Source organism: Sciurus vulgaris (genome assembly GCF_902686455.1).
Source record: "Sciurus vulgaris genome assembly, chromosome: 1".
In the NCBI taxonomy this organism is placed as follows: Eukaryota; Metazoa; Chordata; class Mammalia; order Rodentia; family Sciuridae; genus Sciurus; species Sciurus vulgaris.
Genome location: NC_136461.1, coordinates 118,159,820 through 118,176,237, shown reverse-complemented (window position 1 = coordinate 118,176,237; position 16,418 = coordinate 118,159,820).

Sequence of the window (16,418 nt, the reverse complement as noted above, 5' to 3'; positions counted from 1 at the left end):
ATAGGATCTCATTGGTCTTTCAGTCTTATATGTACATGAGGTAATAATGTCTGTTTCACTCGACTGTTCTTCCTATCCCTAAACCCCTTTCCCTTCCTTCACTCCCTTCTAAATTACCTAATCTAAAGTAACTCTATTCTTCCCTAGCACTCCTCCCACCATTGTGAATTAGCATCCTCTTATCAGAGAAAATATTTGGCTTTTGGTTTTGGGCGTTTGGCTTATTTTGCTCAGCATGATATTCTCCAGCTCCATCCATTTACCAGAAAATGCCATAATTTCATTCTTCTTTAGAGCTGAGTAATATTCCATGGTATATATGCACCACATTTTCTTTATCCATTCATCTGTTGAAGGGCATCTAGGTGGGTTCCATAGTTTAGCTATTGTGAGTTGATCTGCTATAAACATTGATGTGGCTGTGTCTCATATGTTTCTTTACATGTGCTTCTCTCTTTAAAGGTATGCTTCGTGAAGGACTGTTGTCTTAGCTGAGCACAGGATAGAATGTGCAAAGAAAATGTTACCTCCTTCTCAAGTTTTAGATTTTGAAAATCAGAGGGACTCCCTAAGAAGACCCTGGTTTCTGGGGTCTATTCCCACCAGAATCTATATTGTCCTTGAGCCACCAGGGTCTCTAGTCTGTCTTAGAAATCTGACAAACTGTTTGCCTTTGAAGGATATATTCATTCCTATATCACTCAAACCACATGATCAAGAAAGAATATTTCTTTCACTACAAAAAAAAATTTCCTTATACCCCTTTATAATTAATTGCTTTCCCTTTGAATATCCGTGAAGCCAGGGAATACTGATCTGTTTTCTGACACTAGAGTTTTGACTTTTCTAGAAACTGATAAAAGTAGAATCACACGTTATATTATTTTGACTTTTGTATTCTCTGACTTTTTCACTTAGCATAATGGCTTTGAGTGCTTCATGATAATGAGCGTATTGTCAGTTCATTCCTTCTTGTTGACTGAGTACTATTCCATTGTATAGATTTACCACCATAGGCCTTATTCATTCACCAGTTCATAGGCATTTGCTTCTAGTTTTTGAAAACTGCAAAAAAAAAAAAAAAAAGCCATTATGTACATGCATGTCTTTGTGTAGACACGTTTTCTCAGGTCAGCATCTAGGATGGAAATTTAAGGGGGTGCTTATTCTCAGGGTTGCACAAGTGCAGCCTTGGGACCAAGTGCTTCCTTAAATTTTGCACTCTGGGTAGTTCTCTTGCCTTACCTAAACCCAGTCCCGATTTTCATTCTTTAGGAATGGGATTTTGAGTCAATATCTAAGATTGGGACTGCCAAATCATGTGGCAAATATAGGCTTAAAATTAGAAGAAACTGTCAAACAACTTTCCAAAATAGCTGTTTCATTTTACATTTCCTCCAGCAATACACAAAAATTTCAGTTCCTCCAAATCTTGTCCAGCATTTGGTGTTCTCAGCCTCCTTATGTTAGTCATTCTGAGATAGCATAGTGGTACGTCATAGATTAAGCACTGTTTATGTGCTTCTTTACATCTTGTCTATCTTTTTGGCAAAATGATCAATAATTTGTTCATTTTTCTTTCTGTAACAGCTGTTTTTAAGTAACAAAGCAGAATCGCAAAATAATTTTGAATATTTGTTAAGTTCAGTCACAAAAGGAATGCAAAATGTTTGCAGTCTATTATACATTCATACAGCTGAAGTCATTCATCAAATCTTACATGAATACACAAGATTATTTCATGAATAAAAGTAGCCCAAATCTAATAACCAAAAGCTATCTTAGTGGATCTCTTTTCCTATTATAACATTTTAATATTTCTTCTGATTTCCATTCCCTTACAAAATATAATATACAAACTAAATTTTTAAACTGTCTAAAGCTCTGCAAACCTAATTGTTCAATTTACAGAAAATTCTGGGAGGACAAGTGAAATGAAATATTGAGTAAGATCACAGATTATCAGAAAGGTAAAATTCTCCCATTTATTCATGATTCTGATATAATAACTGCCTTATGGAATCTTGTAAAAATTGATCAGCTGGGTGATACAGATAAAACTTGAGACCAAACTTCATATCTGGTCTAACAGGCGGTGTCTATAAAATCATTCAAACTTAATCCATTTTCATATATATTCCCTAAAAGATCTGCTGTGTGCCGGTGATGACATAAATCTGGAGTGAAATGTTTGGAGATGGTTACTATTATTTACCAAGTTCTTTTCCACTCGATTTCTATTTTTCCTAAAGATTTCCTAGATTTAAAACAGACCCTTCTAAAGCCCAGGACCATTCTGGAGCTCAGCTGCCTTCCTCCCTGCCTGCCCGGCTTTGCTTTCTGCCATGTGAGAGGCCCCACCACCGGCTCTTGTTCCTCTGGCAACCCCACGTTCTCGGTCAAGACGGAACTGGTCTGGCTCCACTTCCTCTCTCATCTCAGAATTTCCTTTCCTCTTCCTGAGCTCATGTCTGCTCCAATCACACTGGCCTCCTCTTCCTGGGACATACCAGGCATGTCCCCACTGAGAGCGATCAGCCAGGGAAGGATCCTCCACCGGAACAGCTATTCCCCAGACATCTGCGTGGCCACTCACTCACCCCTTCCTTCTTTTCTTCAAGGTCTCCTTCTCCATAGAGCCCGTTCTGATCTCCCAACAAAAAACTGAAGCCCACCAACGTTGGTCCTGATCCTCCATTCCTGCTCCTTTCCAAGAACCCTTGACTCCTAAAATGCCATACGGTTACTTCTTCACTGTGGTTACTATGAGCCGCCTTTCTCCTAGTAGAATGGCAAGGACAGGAAAGTTTGTGGGCTTCCTTTCTGGGTGTGTCCCAGGCACCCAGAACAGTGGAACACTTGCCCGTGGCTGGCACCTAGTCAGGAGTTCATTTATTGTTTTTGTGAGCCACTGACCAGGGTCTGGGTTGGGAGCAGGCAGGTTCACCCTAGTAGCTCATATTTCCCATGGAGATGTGTCTGAGCCATTGTGACTGAAATAAGGTCTCACTGAAAGTGACCACGATATTAATCAGCCATCACAGTGAGAAGACAAGGACTCACAGGAGAGAGCAGGGCATAGTTCAGCTCCTGTCACTCACCATATCAACAAACTGGCGTCCCGTTTACCTAAGAGAAAGTAGGTAAGGAAAGTAGGTAAAGAGAAAGTAGAAAGAGAAAGTAGAAAGAGAAAGAAAGTTTCAGCATAACCCAAAGAACATTAGTTCTGAGAGAGACTTCTTGAAAAAGGACAGCTGCTCCAGAGGCTGAGGCAGGAGGACAGCAAGTTCAAGGCCAGCCTCGGCAATTCATCAGAACTCTGAGCAACTTAGCAAGACAGTCTCAAAATGAAACATAAAAGGGGCTGAAGATGTGGTCCAGTGGTTAAGCCCCCTGGGTTCAATCCCTGATACCAAAATAAAAAGGGGGCCAGGGGAAAGGTCAGCTACATCTGGGAAATGCTTCAGACCAGATTCCCTCTGAGCTATTCAGAGTCCCTCAGCCAGCAGGAACACCAGCTTGAATTCTTTGCTCTGGTATTTCACAACCCATGACCATGAGACTCCATGCCCCTTCTCCCTTTTTACCCAAGAGCTGCACTGAGGTCCTGCTAAATTAGTGTTCTGAATCAGCATAGATCTGGGAAACGCCGACTTTGAAGATAAGGTTACCTCCTGGTTGTTCAAGACCTCTGTGGTCCCCTCCAGTCCCTGAGGGCTAGTGTCAGACCTGCCTGGTGTCTTATCCGTCCCATGCAATTCCCGTCTGCTCATGTTTCCTTCAGCTCCCCGCCTCGCCCCGCTTCTCCAAACCTCCCTCCTGCTCCAGCTGAAGTGCCCCTTCCCCAGCCCAGCCTGTGTGCCCTGTCTGCACCGTCACTGTGCTTTCTATACCCACCCTGTGTCTGTAGCAGCCAGGACCAACTCTCCGCAGCAGGCTGAGGTCGGCTCACTCTGCCTCTCCAGGGCAGGCCCTTCCTGCTGCTGCAGCACACGCAGGCCAGTGAATGGAGGCCGGCAGAGAAGACTGGCACAGCTCTGGGGCTGCAGAGAGGGAAGGGAAGCTAGCTGGTCAAATCGCAGTTTCCTAAAGGGGAGCTTCCTTCTCTTACCCCTGGCCCTCCTTGGGTTTGTTTGGATTTTTTTTGGTTTTGTTTTGTGGGGGTTTTTTGGTTTTTGTTTTTCTGGGGGGAGGGTGTTGGTTTGCTTGTTTGTTTGGCTTTGAGTTTTGGGAGTTTTTTTGGTACTGAGAATTGAACCCAGGAGCACTTAACAGCTAAGCCACATCCCCAGCCCTTTTTATATTTTATTTACAGACAAGGTCTCACTAAATTGCCTAGAACCTCACCAAGTTGCTGAGGCTAACCTTGAATTTGTGATCCTCCTGCCTCAGCCTCCCTGGTCGCTGGGATTGCAGACACGTGCCACCACACAGGACCTTCCTTGGTATCTTCAAAATCTTCCTTTCCATGGATCTTTCTGCTCCCTCAAAAGACTGAGGAGGCACTCTACTGACATGACTGGGTTTTCCCAGTGGGTATCCAAGAGTAGAAAGTAGAAAATAACAGTTAACAAACCCTTGAGAAAATGTTCTAACTTACTAGTAGTTATTGAAATGCAAACTAATTAGTGAGACACAATATTGTATATAATATGTATCAAGAACTATAAAAATATTCACACCGTGTGCCTCGTTACCCACATCTGTGATTAAGTCCTAAAGAAGAAAACAAAATTCTGAGTAACACTTAAACTCAAAAGTTATCAACATTGCCAGGTGTGGTGGTACATACCTGTAATCCCAACTAGAGAGGCTGAGGCAGGAGGATTGCAAATTCAAGGCCAACCTGGGCAATTTAGAGAGACCACATCTTGAAAAATAAATAACTAAAAGTTATCAACAATATTTTTAAAGCATTTTTAATTGTGAAAATAACACACAGAAAGGTACTTAAAAATAAATGTTCAGCTAAAGGAATTATGATAAAGCAAAGCCAACCAAAATACCACCATGACACAAGATGGACACCACCATCACTCCAAAATTCTGTGTATCTGTTTTAAACCAAGAGCCTCCCCACCCCACGGAGATAACATTTCCTCGTTTTTTCCAGTTTGACCCCTCAGCATGCATCCGTGAGCACGAAGGCTTAGGTTTTTCTGAGTCTGGGATCCACACATGTGTGATCACAGATTTGTGTGTGTTTTATTTTATTATGTTTTGTGGTGCTGGGCATTGAACCCAGGGCCTTGAGCTTGCTGGGCAAATGTTCTACCCCCGAGCTGCAGCCCTAGTCCCAGATTTGTGTTCCTGTCTCTGGCTTTTTTTTTTTTTTTTTTTTTTTTTTTTAGTTGTTGATGGACCTTTATGTTATTTAGATGTGGTGCTGAGAATCCAACCCAGAGCCTCACACGTGCTAGGCTCTTCCACAGAGCCCCAGCCCCAGTCCCAGCCCCTGTCTCTGGTTCTTTCATTCGACATCACAGCAGCCTTTCCCAAGGGTGCCGGGCACAGGTGCTTCCCTGCGGCTGAGGTAGTTGGGGCTAGAGTGGCTGAGTCACAGGGATCACATAAGACGCCCAGCATAAGCCCCTGGCACTGGGCGCAGCCCCAGGTGGGCACCGGTCAGATTTCATTCTTCCCCTCCCTGTGGATGTGGACCCAGCTCCACTCCTGGAGCAGGACTCTCCGCGCTCCCTTCCCAGCGCTGACCAGCTGCCCTTCCCGCTCCAGTGCTTCTTGCCACCAGCATGGACGAGGGATTCTCCATGTCCTGGGCCACCGAGGACAGAGTGCAGGCTCCGAGTTTCATCCTCTCTCCTGTCCACCCGGCTGGCCCTGCTCCTGCGAGGGCTCCTTGGAGTTTTCTTCCAAGAACACTGAAAAGCTGTCCCAGGCTGAGCCCCTCTACCGCCCCCCCAGCCTTCAAGGAGTCCTCACTGCAAAGACAATGCATGTTCATTAGGTGTATCTCAATCTGTATTAAACACTCAGATTTTTGTGGGCGTTTTTTCAGAGAAGTTGGGGTGAGAGAACGGAATCTGGAAAGTGGAGCCCAGGTGAGAGGTCCAGGGCCAGGAGGTGCTGGGGGAGGGGCTGGGAAGCTGCCTGGGAGAGGTGGACAGGGGGTGCCTGGAGAAACAGCCTGGGCGACTTAATCCCCCTCTTCTACGCTCTGTCCCTTCAAAAATCACCTTTATGTCCCCAGTCCTCAGTTCCACTGTTCTGCACCATTTTGGAAGGTGGGTCTTTTGGGATGGTAATCATTGTGACCCAGGTCACAATAAGTTCCAAACATTCATATGGGATTGGGAGCAGGCTTTAGTAAGGAAACTTACCAGGAGATTTTGGCAAGAAGAGAAGAGGATTGTGACCAAGTCCTCTCATCACCCCACAGACAGGCAGGGCTGGGCTTGTGTGATTTACTGGACACACAGAGTGGACCACAGAGCGGGAAGACCGGACCCTCATGTCAATGGGGGTATGTCCAGGGAACCTAGAATGAGCTACAGGGCCTTCTGGGTCCAGTTCTGCTCCTGGCCCCTAGGGAGGCCTGGGAGACGGTGGAGCATGCTCACTGAGTTTTAGATGAGTATGTGGCCTCAGGTTTGAGAGAAACCCATGGCACATTGGCCAGCAGCCCCTGTCCAGTAATAAGCCTGGACTTGTTTCTTGGTCTGGGCGTGTTGGGACAGGGGTCAGAGCAGGTCCTGAAGGATTAGGCTGGGCTGGTGGGAGGACACTCCTCTGTAAGGCTCAGGCTGAGCAGAAGTTGGGACCTCTGTGAGCCAGGTGGCTGGAATACAGAGCAGCAAATGTTCCAAGCGGACAAGAGCCTCTGAGCATGGACTGGAGCACGGAATCTTTTCAGAAGAGTCAAGCCAGAGCCTCGGGCCCTCCATCTGCAGTGATGCCCTGCTGGAGGGATTCCCTGCCCATCTGAGGGGCTGTGGTCCCTCTAGGGAGCTTGGTCTCTAGAGGACATTCGTCTCACTTCACATCCTCCCACCCAAAGGCGTGCAGGGGCCGAATCGTCCCCACAGCCTGCATAAGTGTATTTGGCACCCACCCCCTGAAGCACCTGTGGGAAGCCTTGGCCTCAGGGGTCTGCTTCCTGTGCAGGTCACAGACCCCTCCAGCCTGGCCTGAACCAGAGTGCTCAGGAAGGGAGGATTCGTCGTGGCTTTTCTGTTCTCATCATACTGACCTGGCCTGTGATCTGGGCTTCCATCCCATCTTGCGTCCGCTGGCCTTCACTCCAGTCTGCTTGGCTGTGATTCTGTGCCCTGGGGCCTGGCCTCTCCTCCCTCTTGCACACCCTCCTCCGCTCTGTGTCTGCTCCAGGTGGACGCTGCTGCTTCCATCAGGACTTGCTGCAAACCCCATCCCCTTAGCACCTGGGATGATGTCCCTCATCCCTCCCCAGTCTCATCAGCCCTCTGGATGCTGAATCCCACACCTGGAGGGGCTGTGGAGGGATACAGTTGTCCCCTCAACATTTCTGCTTCTTTCCCTCCCCTGTGCTGAGACTCCAACCTTGTGTGACTCCCTGGAGTTGTATGAAGATGGACCTGTGACATCCCAGGTGGCCATGGGCTCAGTGACTTCCTCTTTGTCCTCCCCATCAGATAGTCTTGCAATTTTTTTAAGCAAGGAAGAGTTCATATTTGCCCTTTTTCTCTTTATCAATTTCAAAGTCATTGTCCTGACCAGCATCCCATGACCAGCGTCCCACTTCCCTAAGGACACTCAGGTGCAGGGGTGGTCTCAGCCTCCTTCAGTCTGCTCTGCTACAGTCTCTATCAGGGGCAAAGACCTGGCCTCAGGGCTCCCAGCTACATCCCTTCTATTCCTTGCAGCCCTCTCACCTCCTGGCGGCCCATGGGCTGTGCCTGCCCTCTGCAGCTCCCCTGCCTCCTCCTCCAGGATTCCCCCCTGCTTTATTTCCATTTCATGTGGGCTGCTCTTCCAGCGCTGATGACAAATGCTTCCTGTAGAGTTGTCCTCTCAACCCTGCACTGATGGGATTTCTGCTTCTGCCTCAAGGACAATGAGTTTGCGTCTCTCTTTGTGCTTCAGAGGTGCTGGCACACAGTAGGCGCTCATTACACGTTTGTTCCATGGTGGTGACCTGATGGAGGACAGTCCCCTGTCAGGAAATCCCTACCGGAAGTTTGGTCTTCAGCCACGAGGTGACGATAGTGGGCCAGAGCTGCCTGTGGGCTGCAGGTGGCCCGCCCGGGAGTACAGGATTCTTTCTTTTGTCCCCAGTGTGACCCAGGGGAAGATGAGAGTAGTTAAAGCCAGAGAAACTAGGAAAGGATGGCAGGTCGGTAACTGGGGTGGCAGGTCATATGTAAATACATGCCCCACAGTGATTGCGAGCCAAGCCCCAGGCACCATGAGCCCAGAGGAGAAGCCAAAGCCAGGAACCCATTGTAGGAGACCTAAGTTCTTGATTAAAAAGAGAATTATTTAGGTCACATAAGAAATAATACAAGACTGGTAGTAGGTTGGGACCACTAGGAAATTGGGGACCCTGAGGACCAGTGTCTATGTTCTAAAACTTCTGAGCTGAAGTCTCTCAGAGGAGAGAGGGAGAGCTTTCTCCCTGGTTGCCCCTTAGAGAGATGTGGAGGTGAATTGCCCACGGAAGGAGAGATGGAGATAGGCATTTCCTGGGACAGGAGACCACATCCAATCCTAGAGAGGATTTTCTGCCCCTGGAAGTGGAGCCTGCTTTGAAGGACTGAGAAAAGTCGCCCAAGTCAGCAGCAAATCCCACTCCCTTTCTCACATACTCACTCTTCTGAGCTGGCTTCCTGCTCTGTGAAGTAGGGTGGTCACCTTGGGATGGTGTGGAGACAGCCTGAGCTGATGGAGGGGCAGGGTACTGGAGCCGGGAGGGTCCTTCCTGCCACTCACACCTGGGCACCTGACTGCTGGGTTCCTCCCCCTGCCACGTGATCTCAGGTCAGTCACACAACCTCAGTGCACCTCTGATTTCTCATGAGCCAATGGCAGAGATTTCATCAGGCTCTATGAGGACTAAATAAAATAATATCCGACTCAGTGCCTAACAGAATGCTCAACAAATAGTAGCCATTTAAAAAATAATCTAACATTTATTACTTTACTTTTCAGAAAATTAGTTGCATCAAGAAAAAGGCTGCCATATATTCATGTACTTTCTGGTGAAAATCCTAATGGTGAAAATCATGTAATATATATATAATTAAAATCTAAACAAATGTTTGCAGAAAGAAATAGTATCCTCACCTCTTTGTTCCCCATAGTCCCTGTCCTCTAGAGTGCCTTCAGTTATTTCTCACAAATAATAGTAGCTACTACACCTCATTAAATGTACATTTCTATGGTTATTTTTATACACTGATATATTATTTGCCACAAAGTAATATTAATTCAAAGACACACTCCAATTTCTGAAATGTTAAATGTGAAGAAAATATGTCCTTGAGAGTGTTTGGTACCCAACCATCTCCCACTGCCAAGAGCCCTGTGCAGCCCACTAGCCCACACCCTCCTTGAGAACCCAGCCTCTGACATTCCTTGACCCTGTCCTCCCAGGAGCGTCCTTTCTCCCATCTCTCCTACGTGGGTGCTATCTGGTTTGACCCCCAGGTTCCATGTCTTGGAACTTGATCATAAGGTGGTAGCGTTGAGGTGGTATAGACTATTTAGAGTGGGAGGTCCTTAGGACATTGGGGGTGCTGCCCTCCGAAGGGAACATCGTCCTCCTACTATAAAGTCCTGTGTGCCTGACCTGACTTGCTCTCTCTGGCTTCCTGTAAGGAGATGTGATCATGTGATCACCTGCTCCCACATGTGTTCCCATCATTTCCTCTGACATGAGGTGCTCAGCTGAGCCAATGCCAATGCCCTGCCCTTGACCTTCTCAAAACTAGGAGCTAAATGAACCTTTATAAAGAGCGCCTGTCTCAGGTATTTCATAACAGCAACAAATAGCTGACTAACTCAGTGGCCTTTTTGGAATCCTGCTCCCGGCTCAAGGTCGGAGTCAAGTGCTCACTTACCTGTGAGGTTTTCTCAGCTCTTCCCTTGAGCCCTTCCTGTTCCCATGGTTAAGGTTTAACCAGTCATCTGACGTGAGTTCTGTCATTATCGCCCCGCTGGGAGGTAATATTCCTGAGGAGTATTTCTCTCACTCATTACCTGTAGAAGCAAAGGGAGTCTCCGCCCCACCACCCTGAAACTTTGCGTATTTAAGTCTGCTAAAATAAATTGTCAATAGATAAACAGGATAAAAAACATACAAATTTATTTATCTGCATGGGGGCACCACATCAAGGGAAGGTGAGTCCCTAATAACACATGAGATTCAGAAACTTAGATAGCCTTCTTCATATGGGGAGAGAGAAATAGGGGGGTGTAGGCAATGTAGAAGGTAAGTAAAGGACTTTTAGAGGAGACAAATGGGCCCTGAAGAACATACAAGGATCTGGGACCAAGTCCTCTGGGATCTGTGTATGCTGTTCAATTTTCAATCTCTTCCTCTATGATATAAATTTAATGATATTCCTTTGTTAACATTTAAGTAAGAAAACTGAAGACCATAACACCCACCATTCTTCTTTGGTGGGTATAATGTTTTGACTTAAAAGTGTCCCCCAAAGAGCTCATGCATTAGGCAATGTACCAAGGTTCAGAGGTGAAAAGATTGAATTATGAGAGTTGTGATGTCATCAGTGGATTAATCCGTTTATTGGATTAATAATTTGAATAAACTACTGGGTGGTAACTAGAGGCCAGTGGGAAGTGATGGAGGAAGGACACTGGGGTTGTGGCATAAACTCTATTTTGTCCCTGGTGCTCTCTCTCAGACCCTCCCCCAAACCTCTCACTCCCTTCCTCTCCCTCTTCCTCCTCTTCTCCTTCTTGCTCCCCCCTCCCTCTCCCTCTGCCTCTTCCTCTCCTTCTCCCTTTCCCTCTCTCTTTCCTAGTTGCCATGAACTAAGCCACTCTTCTCCACCATGCCCTTCTGCCATGATGTAGGCAATGTAGAAGGTAAGTAGAACTCTTCTCAGTTCCAGAGCAACCAACAAAATAAACCTCTAAAACCATGAGACCAAAATACACCTTTCCTCCTCTAGTTATTCTTTTCAGATGTTTTGGTCAGTGACCAAAAGCTAACACAGACTCCATGATGTATTTTAAGGCCAAGACATAATGACACCCAGGCAGAGCAATTAGGGGTAAATATTTTTGCCAGAGCAGAGGACAGGGGGATTCACTTTTGCTTAGATTCTGGTAGAGGGGCTTTCCTAGATCTGCCCATCACACAGAGAATGAGGACAGTGATTTGTCCCCTCCTCCACACTCTCCCTCAGTAAAAGTCCCAGAGGAAGAAAGGGTGGACCAAGCAGGATAGTTATGGTGAGGAAATGGGCAAAGGCCAGCTGTCATTCCAGCCCCAAGGCCGATCTATACAGAAAAAAGGGTCCAGCCCAGTGAGAGTTAGCTCAGGAAGGAGCTTGGGGTTGGAAGGTGAGGGTTGGATGGCTTTGGCAAGAGATGGCAAGGTCTTTGGCAGGCTCTGAAGTCCAGGGGTGGAGAAGAAGTTACCACCTGATGGAGATGGTGTTCTCTAGTGACAGCCATGCCAGAACAAGGTGGTTCTTCAACCAGCCCCCCAAGTCAGAGGGAGAGGCCTCCACCTCAGCAGGAAGCTGCTCTCATCTTTGATGGCTGCTTTGATTGGGGAGGCCCGTGGGAAATATCTATGCCCCAAACAATGGAACAGCTACATACATCAAACAAACCCTTCTCCATATAAAGAATCAAATAGACCACAACACAATAATACTGGATGACTTTAACATGCCTCTTTCATCACTAGACAGATCATTCAAACGAAAACTAAATAAAGAAGCTACATAATTAAAAAATACAATGAACAATTTAGATTTAACAGACATATATAGAATAAATCTTCCATCAGTGACTGAATATACTTTATTTTTAATTTATTTTTATTGTAAACGAATGGGATACATGTTGTTTCTCTGCACACGAAGTAGAGGCATACCATTTCTGTAATCACACGTTTACATAGGGTAATAGTGTTTGATTCATTCTGTTATTTTTTCCTTCCCCCCCACCCCTCCCACCCCTCCGACCCCTCTTTTTTCTCTATACCGTCCCTCCTTCCTCCATTCTTGCCCCCCCACCCGCCACTGTGTGTCATCATCTGCTTATCAGTGAGATCATTCATCCTTTGATTTTTTGAGATTGGCTTATCTCACTTAGCATGATATTCTCCAATTTCATCCATTTGCCTGCAAATGCCATAATTTTATCATTCTTTATGGCCAAGTAATATTCCATTGTGTATATATACCACAGTTTCTTTATCTGTTCATCAATTGAAGGGCATCTAGGTTGGTTCCACAGTCTGGCTATTGTGAATTAAGCAGCTATGAACATTGATGTGGCTGTATCTCTGTAGTATGCTGATTTTAAGTCCTTTGGGTATAGGCCGAGGAGTGGGATAGCTGAGTCAAATGGTGGTTCCATTCCAAGTTTTCTAAGAAATCTCCACACTGCTTTCCAGAGTGGCTGCACTAATTTTCAACCCCACCGGCAATGTATGAGTGTATCTTTTCCCCCACATCCTCGCCAACACCTATTGTTGCTTGTGTTCTTGATAATCGCCATTCTAATTGGGGTGAGATGGAATCTTAGTGTAGTTTTGATTTGCATTTCTCTTATTACTAGAGAGGCTGAATACACTTCTCAGCTGTATGTGGAATATTTTCTAAAATAAACAATATTTTAGGACACAAAGATAATCTTAGCAAATACAAAAAATAGAGCTAGTGTCCTGCTTTTTATTGGATCATAATGAAATTGAAATGAAATTAGAAATCAATGATAGGACAAAAAATATATATTACTCTAAATAATTCACTATTAAATGATGAATGAATAGCAGAAGAAATTGGGGATGAAATAAAAAATACTTAGAGGTAAATGAGAATAATGATACAACATTATTAAAATCTCTGGGACACTATGAAGGCAGTAGTAAGAGGAAAGTTCATAGCATTGAGCTCATACATTAAAAGAATAGAAAGATACCAAATAAATAATCTAACATTACATCTCAAGGTCCTAGAAAAAGAAGAACAAATCAATATCAAAATCAGCAGGAGACAGGAAATAATTAAAATCACAGCTAAAATCAATGAAATTGAGATTTAAAAAACAATTCAAAAAATCAATAAATCAAAAAGTTGTTTTTTTGAAAAAAATAAACTTTTAGCCAAGCTAACCAAGAAAAAGAGAGAAAAATGCAAATTATTAAAATCCATGATGAAAATGGAAATATCGCCATAGTACTGAAATACAGAAGATAATCAGAAGCCATTTTGAATATCTATATTCCAACAAGGTAGAAAATCTTGAAGACATAGATAAATTCCTAGAGACGTATGACCTTCTCAAAATGAACCAGGAAGACACAGAAAATTTAAACAGATCAATTTCAAGCAATGAAATAGAAAATGCCATTAAAAGCCTACCAACAAAGAAAAGCCCAGGAACAGATGAATTCAGCCAAGTTCTACCAGACCTTTAAAGAAGAATTAAATCAATCTTCCTCAAATTATTCCATGAAACAGAAAAGGAGGGAACTCTTCCAAAGTCATTCTATGAAGCCAATATCACCTTGATACCAAAACCAAACAAACACACATCAAGGAAAGGAAACTTCAAACCCATATCCCTGATGAACACAGGTACAAAAATTCTCAATAAAATACTGGCAAATCATATACAGAAACACATTGAAAAGATAGTGCACCATGACTAAGTGGGTTTCATGAGATGCAAGTTTGGTTCAACATACAGAAATCAATAAATGTAATTCATCACATAAATAGTCTTAAAAACAAGAATCACATGATTATCTCAGTAGATGCAGAAAATGCGTTTGACAAAATATAGTATCCATTTATAATTAAAACACTAGAAAAAATAGGAATAAAAGTATCATACCTCAACATTGTAAAAGCTATATGCAACAAATCCAAGGTCAACATCATTCTAAATGGGGAAAAACTGAAAGCATTCCCTCTAAAAACAGGAACGAGATAGAGTTGCCCACTTTTACCACTTCTATTCAACATAGTCCTTGCATCTCTAGCCAGAGCAACTAGGCAAAAGAAAAAAATTAAAGGGATACAAATAGGAAAAGAAGAGGTAAAACTATCTGTTTTCTGATGGCATGACTCTATATTTAGAAAACCCAAAAAGCTCCATGAGAAAACTTCTAGAACTCGTAAATGAATTCGGCAAAGCAGCAGGATACAAAATTAACATTCATAAAATCAATTGCATTCCTATACTCCAAAGACTAGTCAGCTGGAAGGGAAATTAGGAAAACCATCCCACTTACAATAGCCTCAAAAAAAAAAAAATACTTGGGACTCAATCTAACAAGAGAGGTGGAAGATCTCTACAATGAAAATTACAAAACACTAAAGAAAGAAATTGAGGAAACTCTTAGACCATGTTTTTGGATAGGCAGAATTAATATTGTCAAAATGGCTATACTACCAAAAGCACTAAAAAGAGATTCAATGCAATGTCCATCAAAATTCCAATGATGTTCTTCATGGAAATAGAAACAGCAGTCATGAAATTTATTTGGAAAAATAAAAGACCCAGAATAGCCAAAGCAATTCTTAGCAAGGAAAGTAAAGCAGGAGGCCTCATAATACCAGACCCAAAATTATACTATAGACCATTGGCATCAAAACAGAAGAGAAGGCAAATGGAAAAGAACAGAAAACACAGAGACAAACCCACAAAAATACTGTTACTTCATACCAGACAAAGGCACTATAAACATATATTGGAGAAAATGTAGCTTCTTCAACAAATGGTGCTGGGAAAACTGGAAATCCATATGTAGTAAAATGAAATTTAAGCTCTAATCTCCCACCCTGTACAAAACTCAACTCAAAGTGGATCAAGGACCTAGATATTAAGGCCAAAACCCTGCACATACTAGAAGAAAATGTAGACCCAACTCTCCATCATGTCAGCTCAGGAACTAACTTCTTTAACAAGACTCCTAAAACACAAGAAGTAAAATAAATAATCATTAAATGGGATGGCATAAAACTGAAAAGCTTCTTCACAGCAAAGTAAACAATGAAGAGCATGAAGAGAGAGCCTACAGAATAGGAGAAAACCTTTGCCTACCTGCACCTCAGACAGAGAATTAATTTCTAGGACATACTAAGAATTCAAAAAAAAAAAAATTCACACACACACACACACACACACACACACACACACACACACACACACACAAATAACCCAGACAATAAATGGGCAAAGGAACTGAACAGACACTCCACAGAAGAAATACGAATGGTCAACAAATATGTGAAAATATGTTCAACATCACTAGCATGGAGTTAAGCATTCTCTCCTCCAGTGGGTTTCCCCAGATTTAAAAGGTAACATAGTTGGGACAATAAACTGAATAGTTATTAAGAAGATGAAAAGATCCTATGAAAGCAGATGACATCTATGGGAACAGTGTTCACTGCCCCAGGGAGGAGTTCAGGGCTCACAGCTGGTGAGGGTTCCTTGATTGGCAGAGATCAGTAAGGCCACTCAGGACTGCAGTCTTTGTGGGTCTGGGCTGGAGCCTGCAGCTGTGGTGCAAGCCTGTTTGTTGCACACTGAATGTAGAGGAAAGAGCTGTGGTTAGTCAAAGGCTGCCCAGAGACCCAGAGATGTCCAGATGCAGCCACAGACCTCAAATTCTCCACCTAGGAGTGGTGTGGAAGAGGGGAGGTGCTGCCTGGGACAAGCCTGACATTTATGCAGCTCGTTGTGGCTACTCAAAACTTCCCTCTGAGAGATGAAGGTCTTGGGGGGAAATAGGGCCTCTATTAAACAGGGTTGAGAAGATGGGGCCATGCAACACCTACTGAGGGTGTCGGAGCCAAAAAGGTAACCTTTGTCAGGACCTGGGAAGCAGGGCCAGAAGAGGGGTCAAGAGCAAGGTGAAGTGCAACAGACACTTCATGAGTGTTTTTCTAATGCAATAGAAACCATTAATTAGGTCAGAAAACTGAGGATTAGAGAAGTTAGATAACTTGCCTAGAGTCCAACAGCTAATATTTGACCAAGCTGGGACTTGAACTGTTAGGGGGTGCAACTTAAGAACAGACCGATCACCACTGAGAAGTACAAATTTGAGAGTCTTTATTAAGCTGGCTGACTGACTCTCACACAATGCCCCCAAAAAATGGCTATTGGGAGAATAACCCCGACCACAGGGTTGTAGGGGTTCTTATACCAAATATTACATCAATCATAAGTGTCTGTTGCTATGATTCGAAATTACACATTAACAT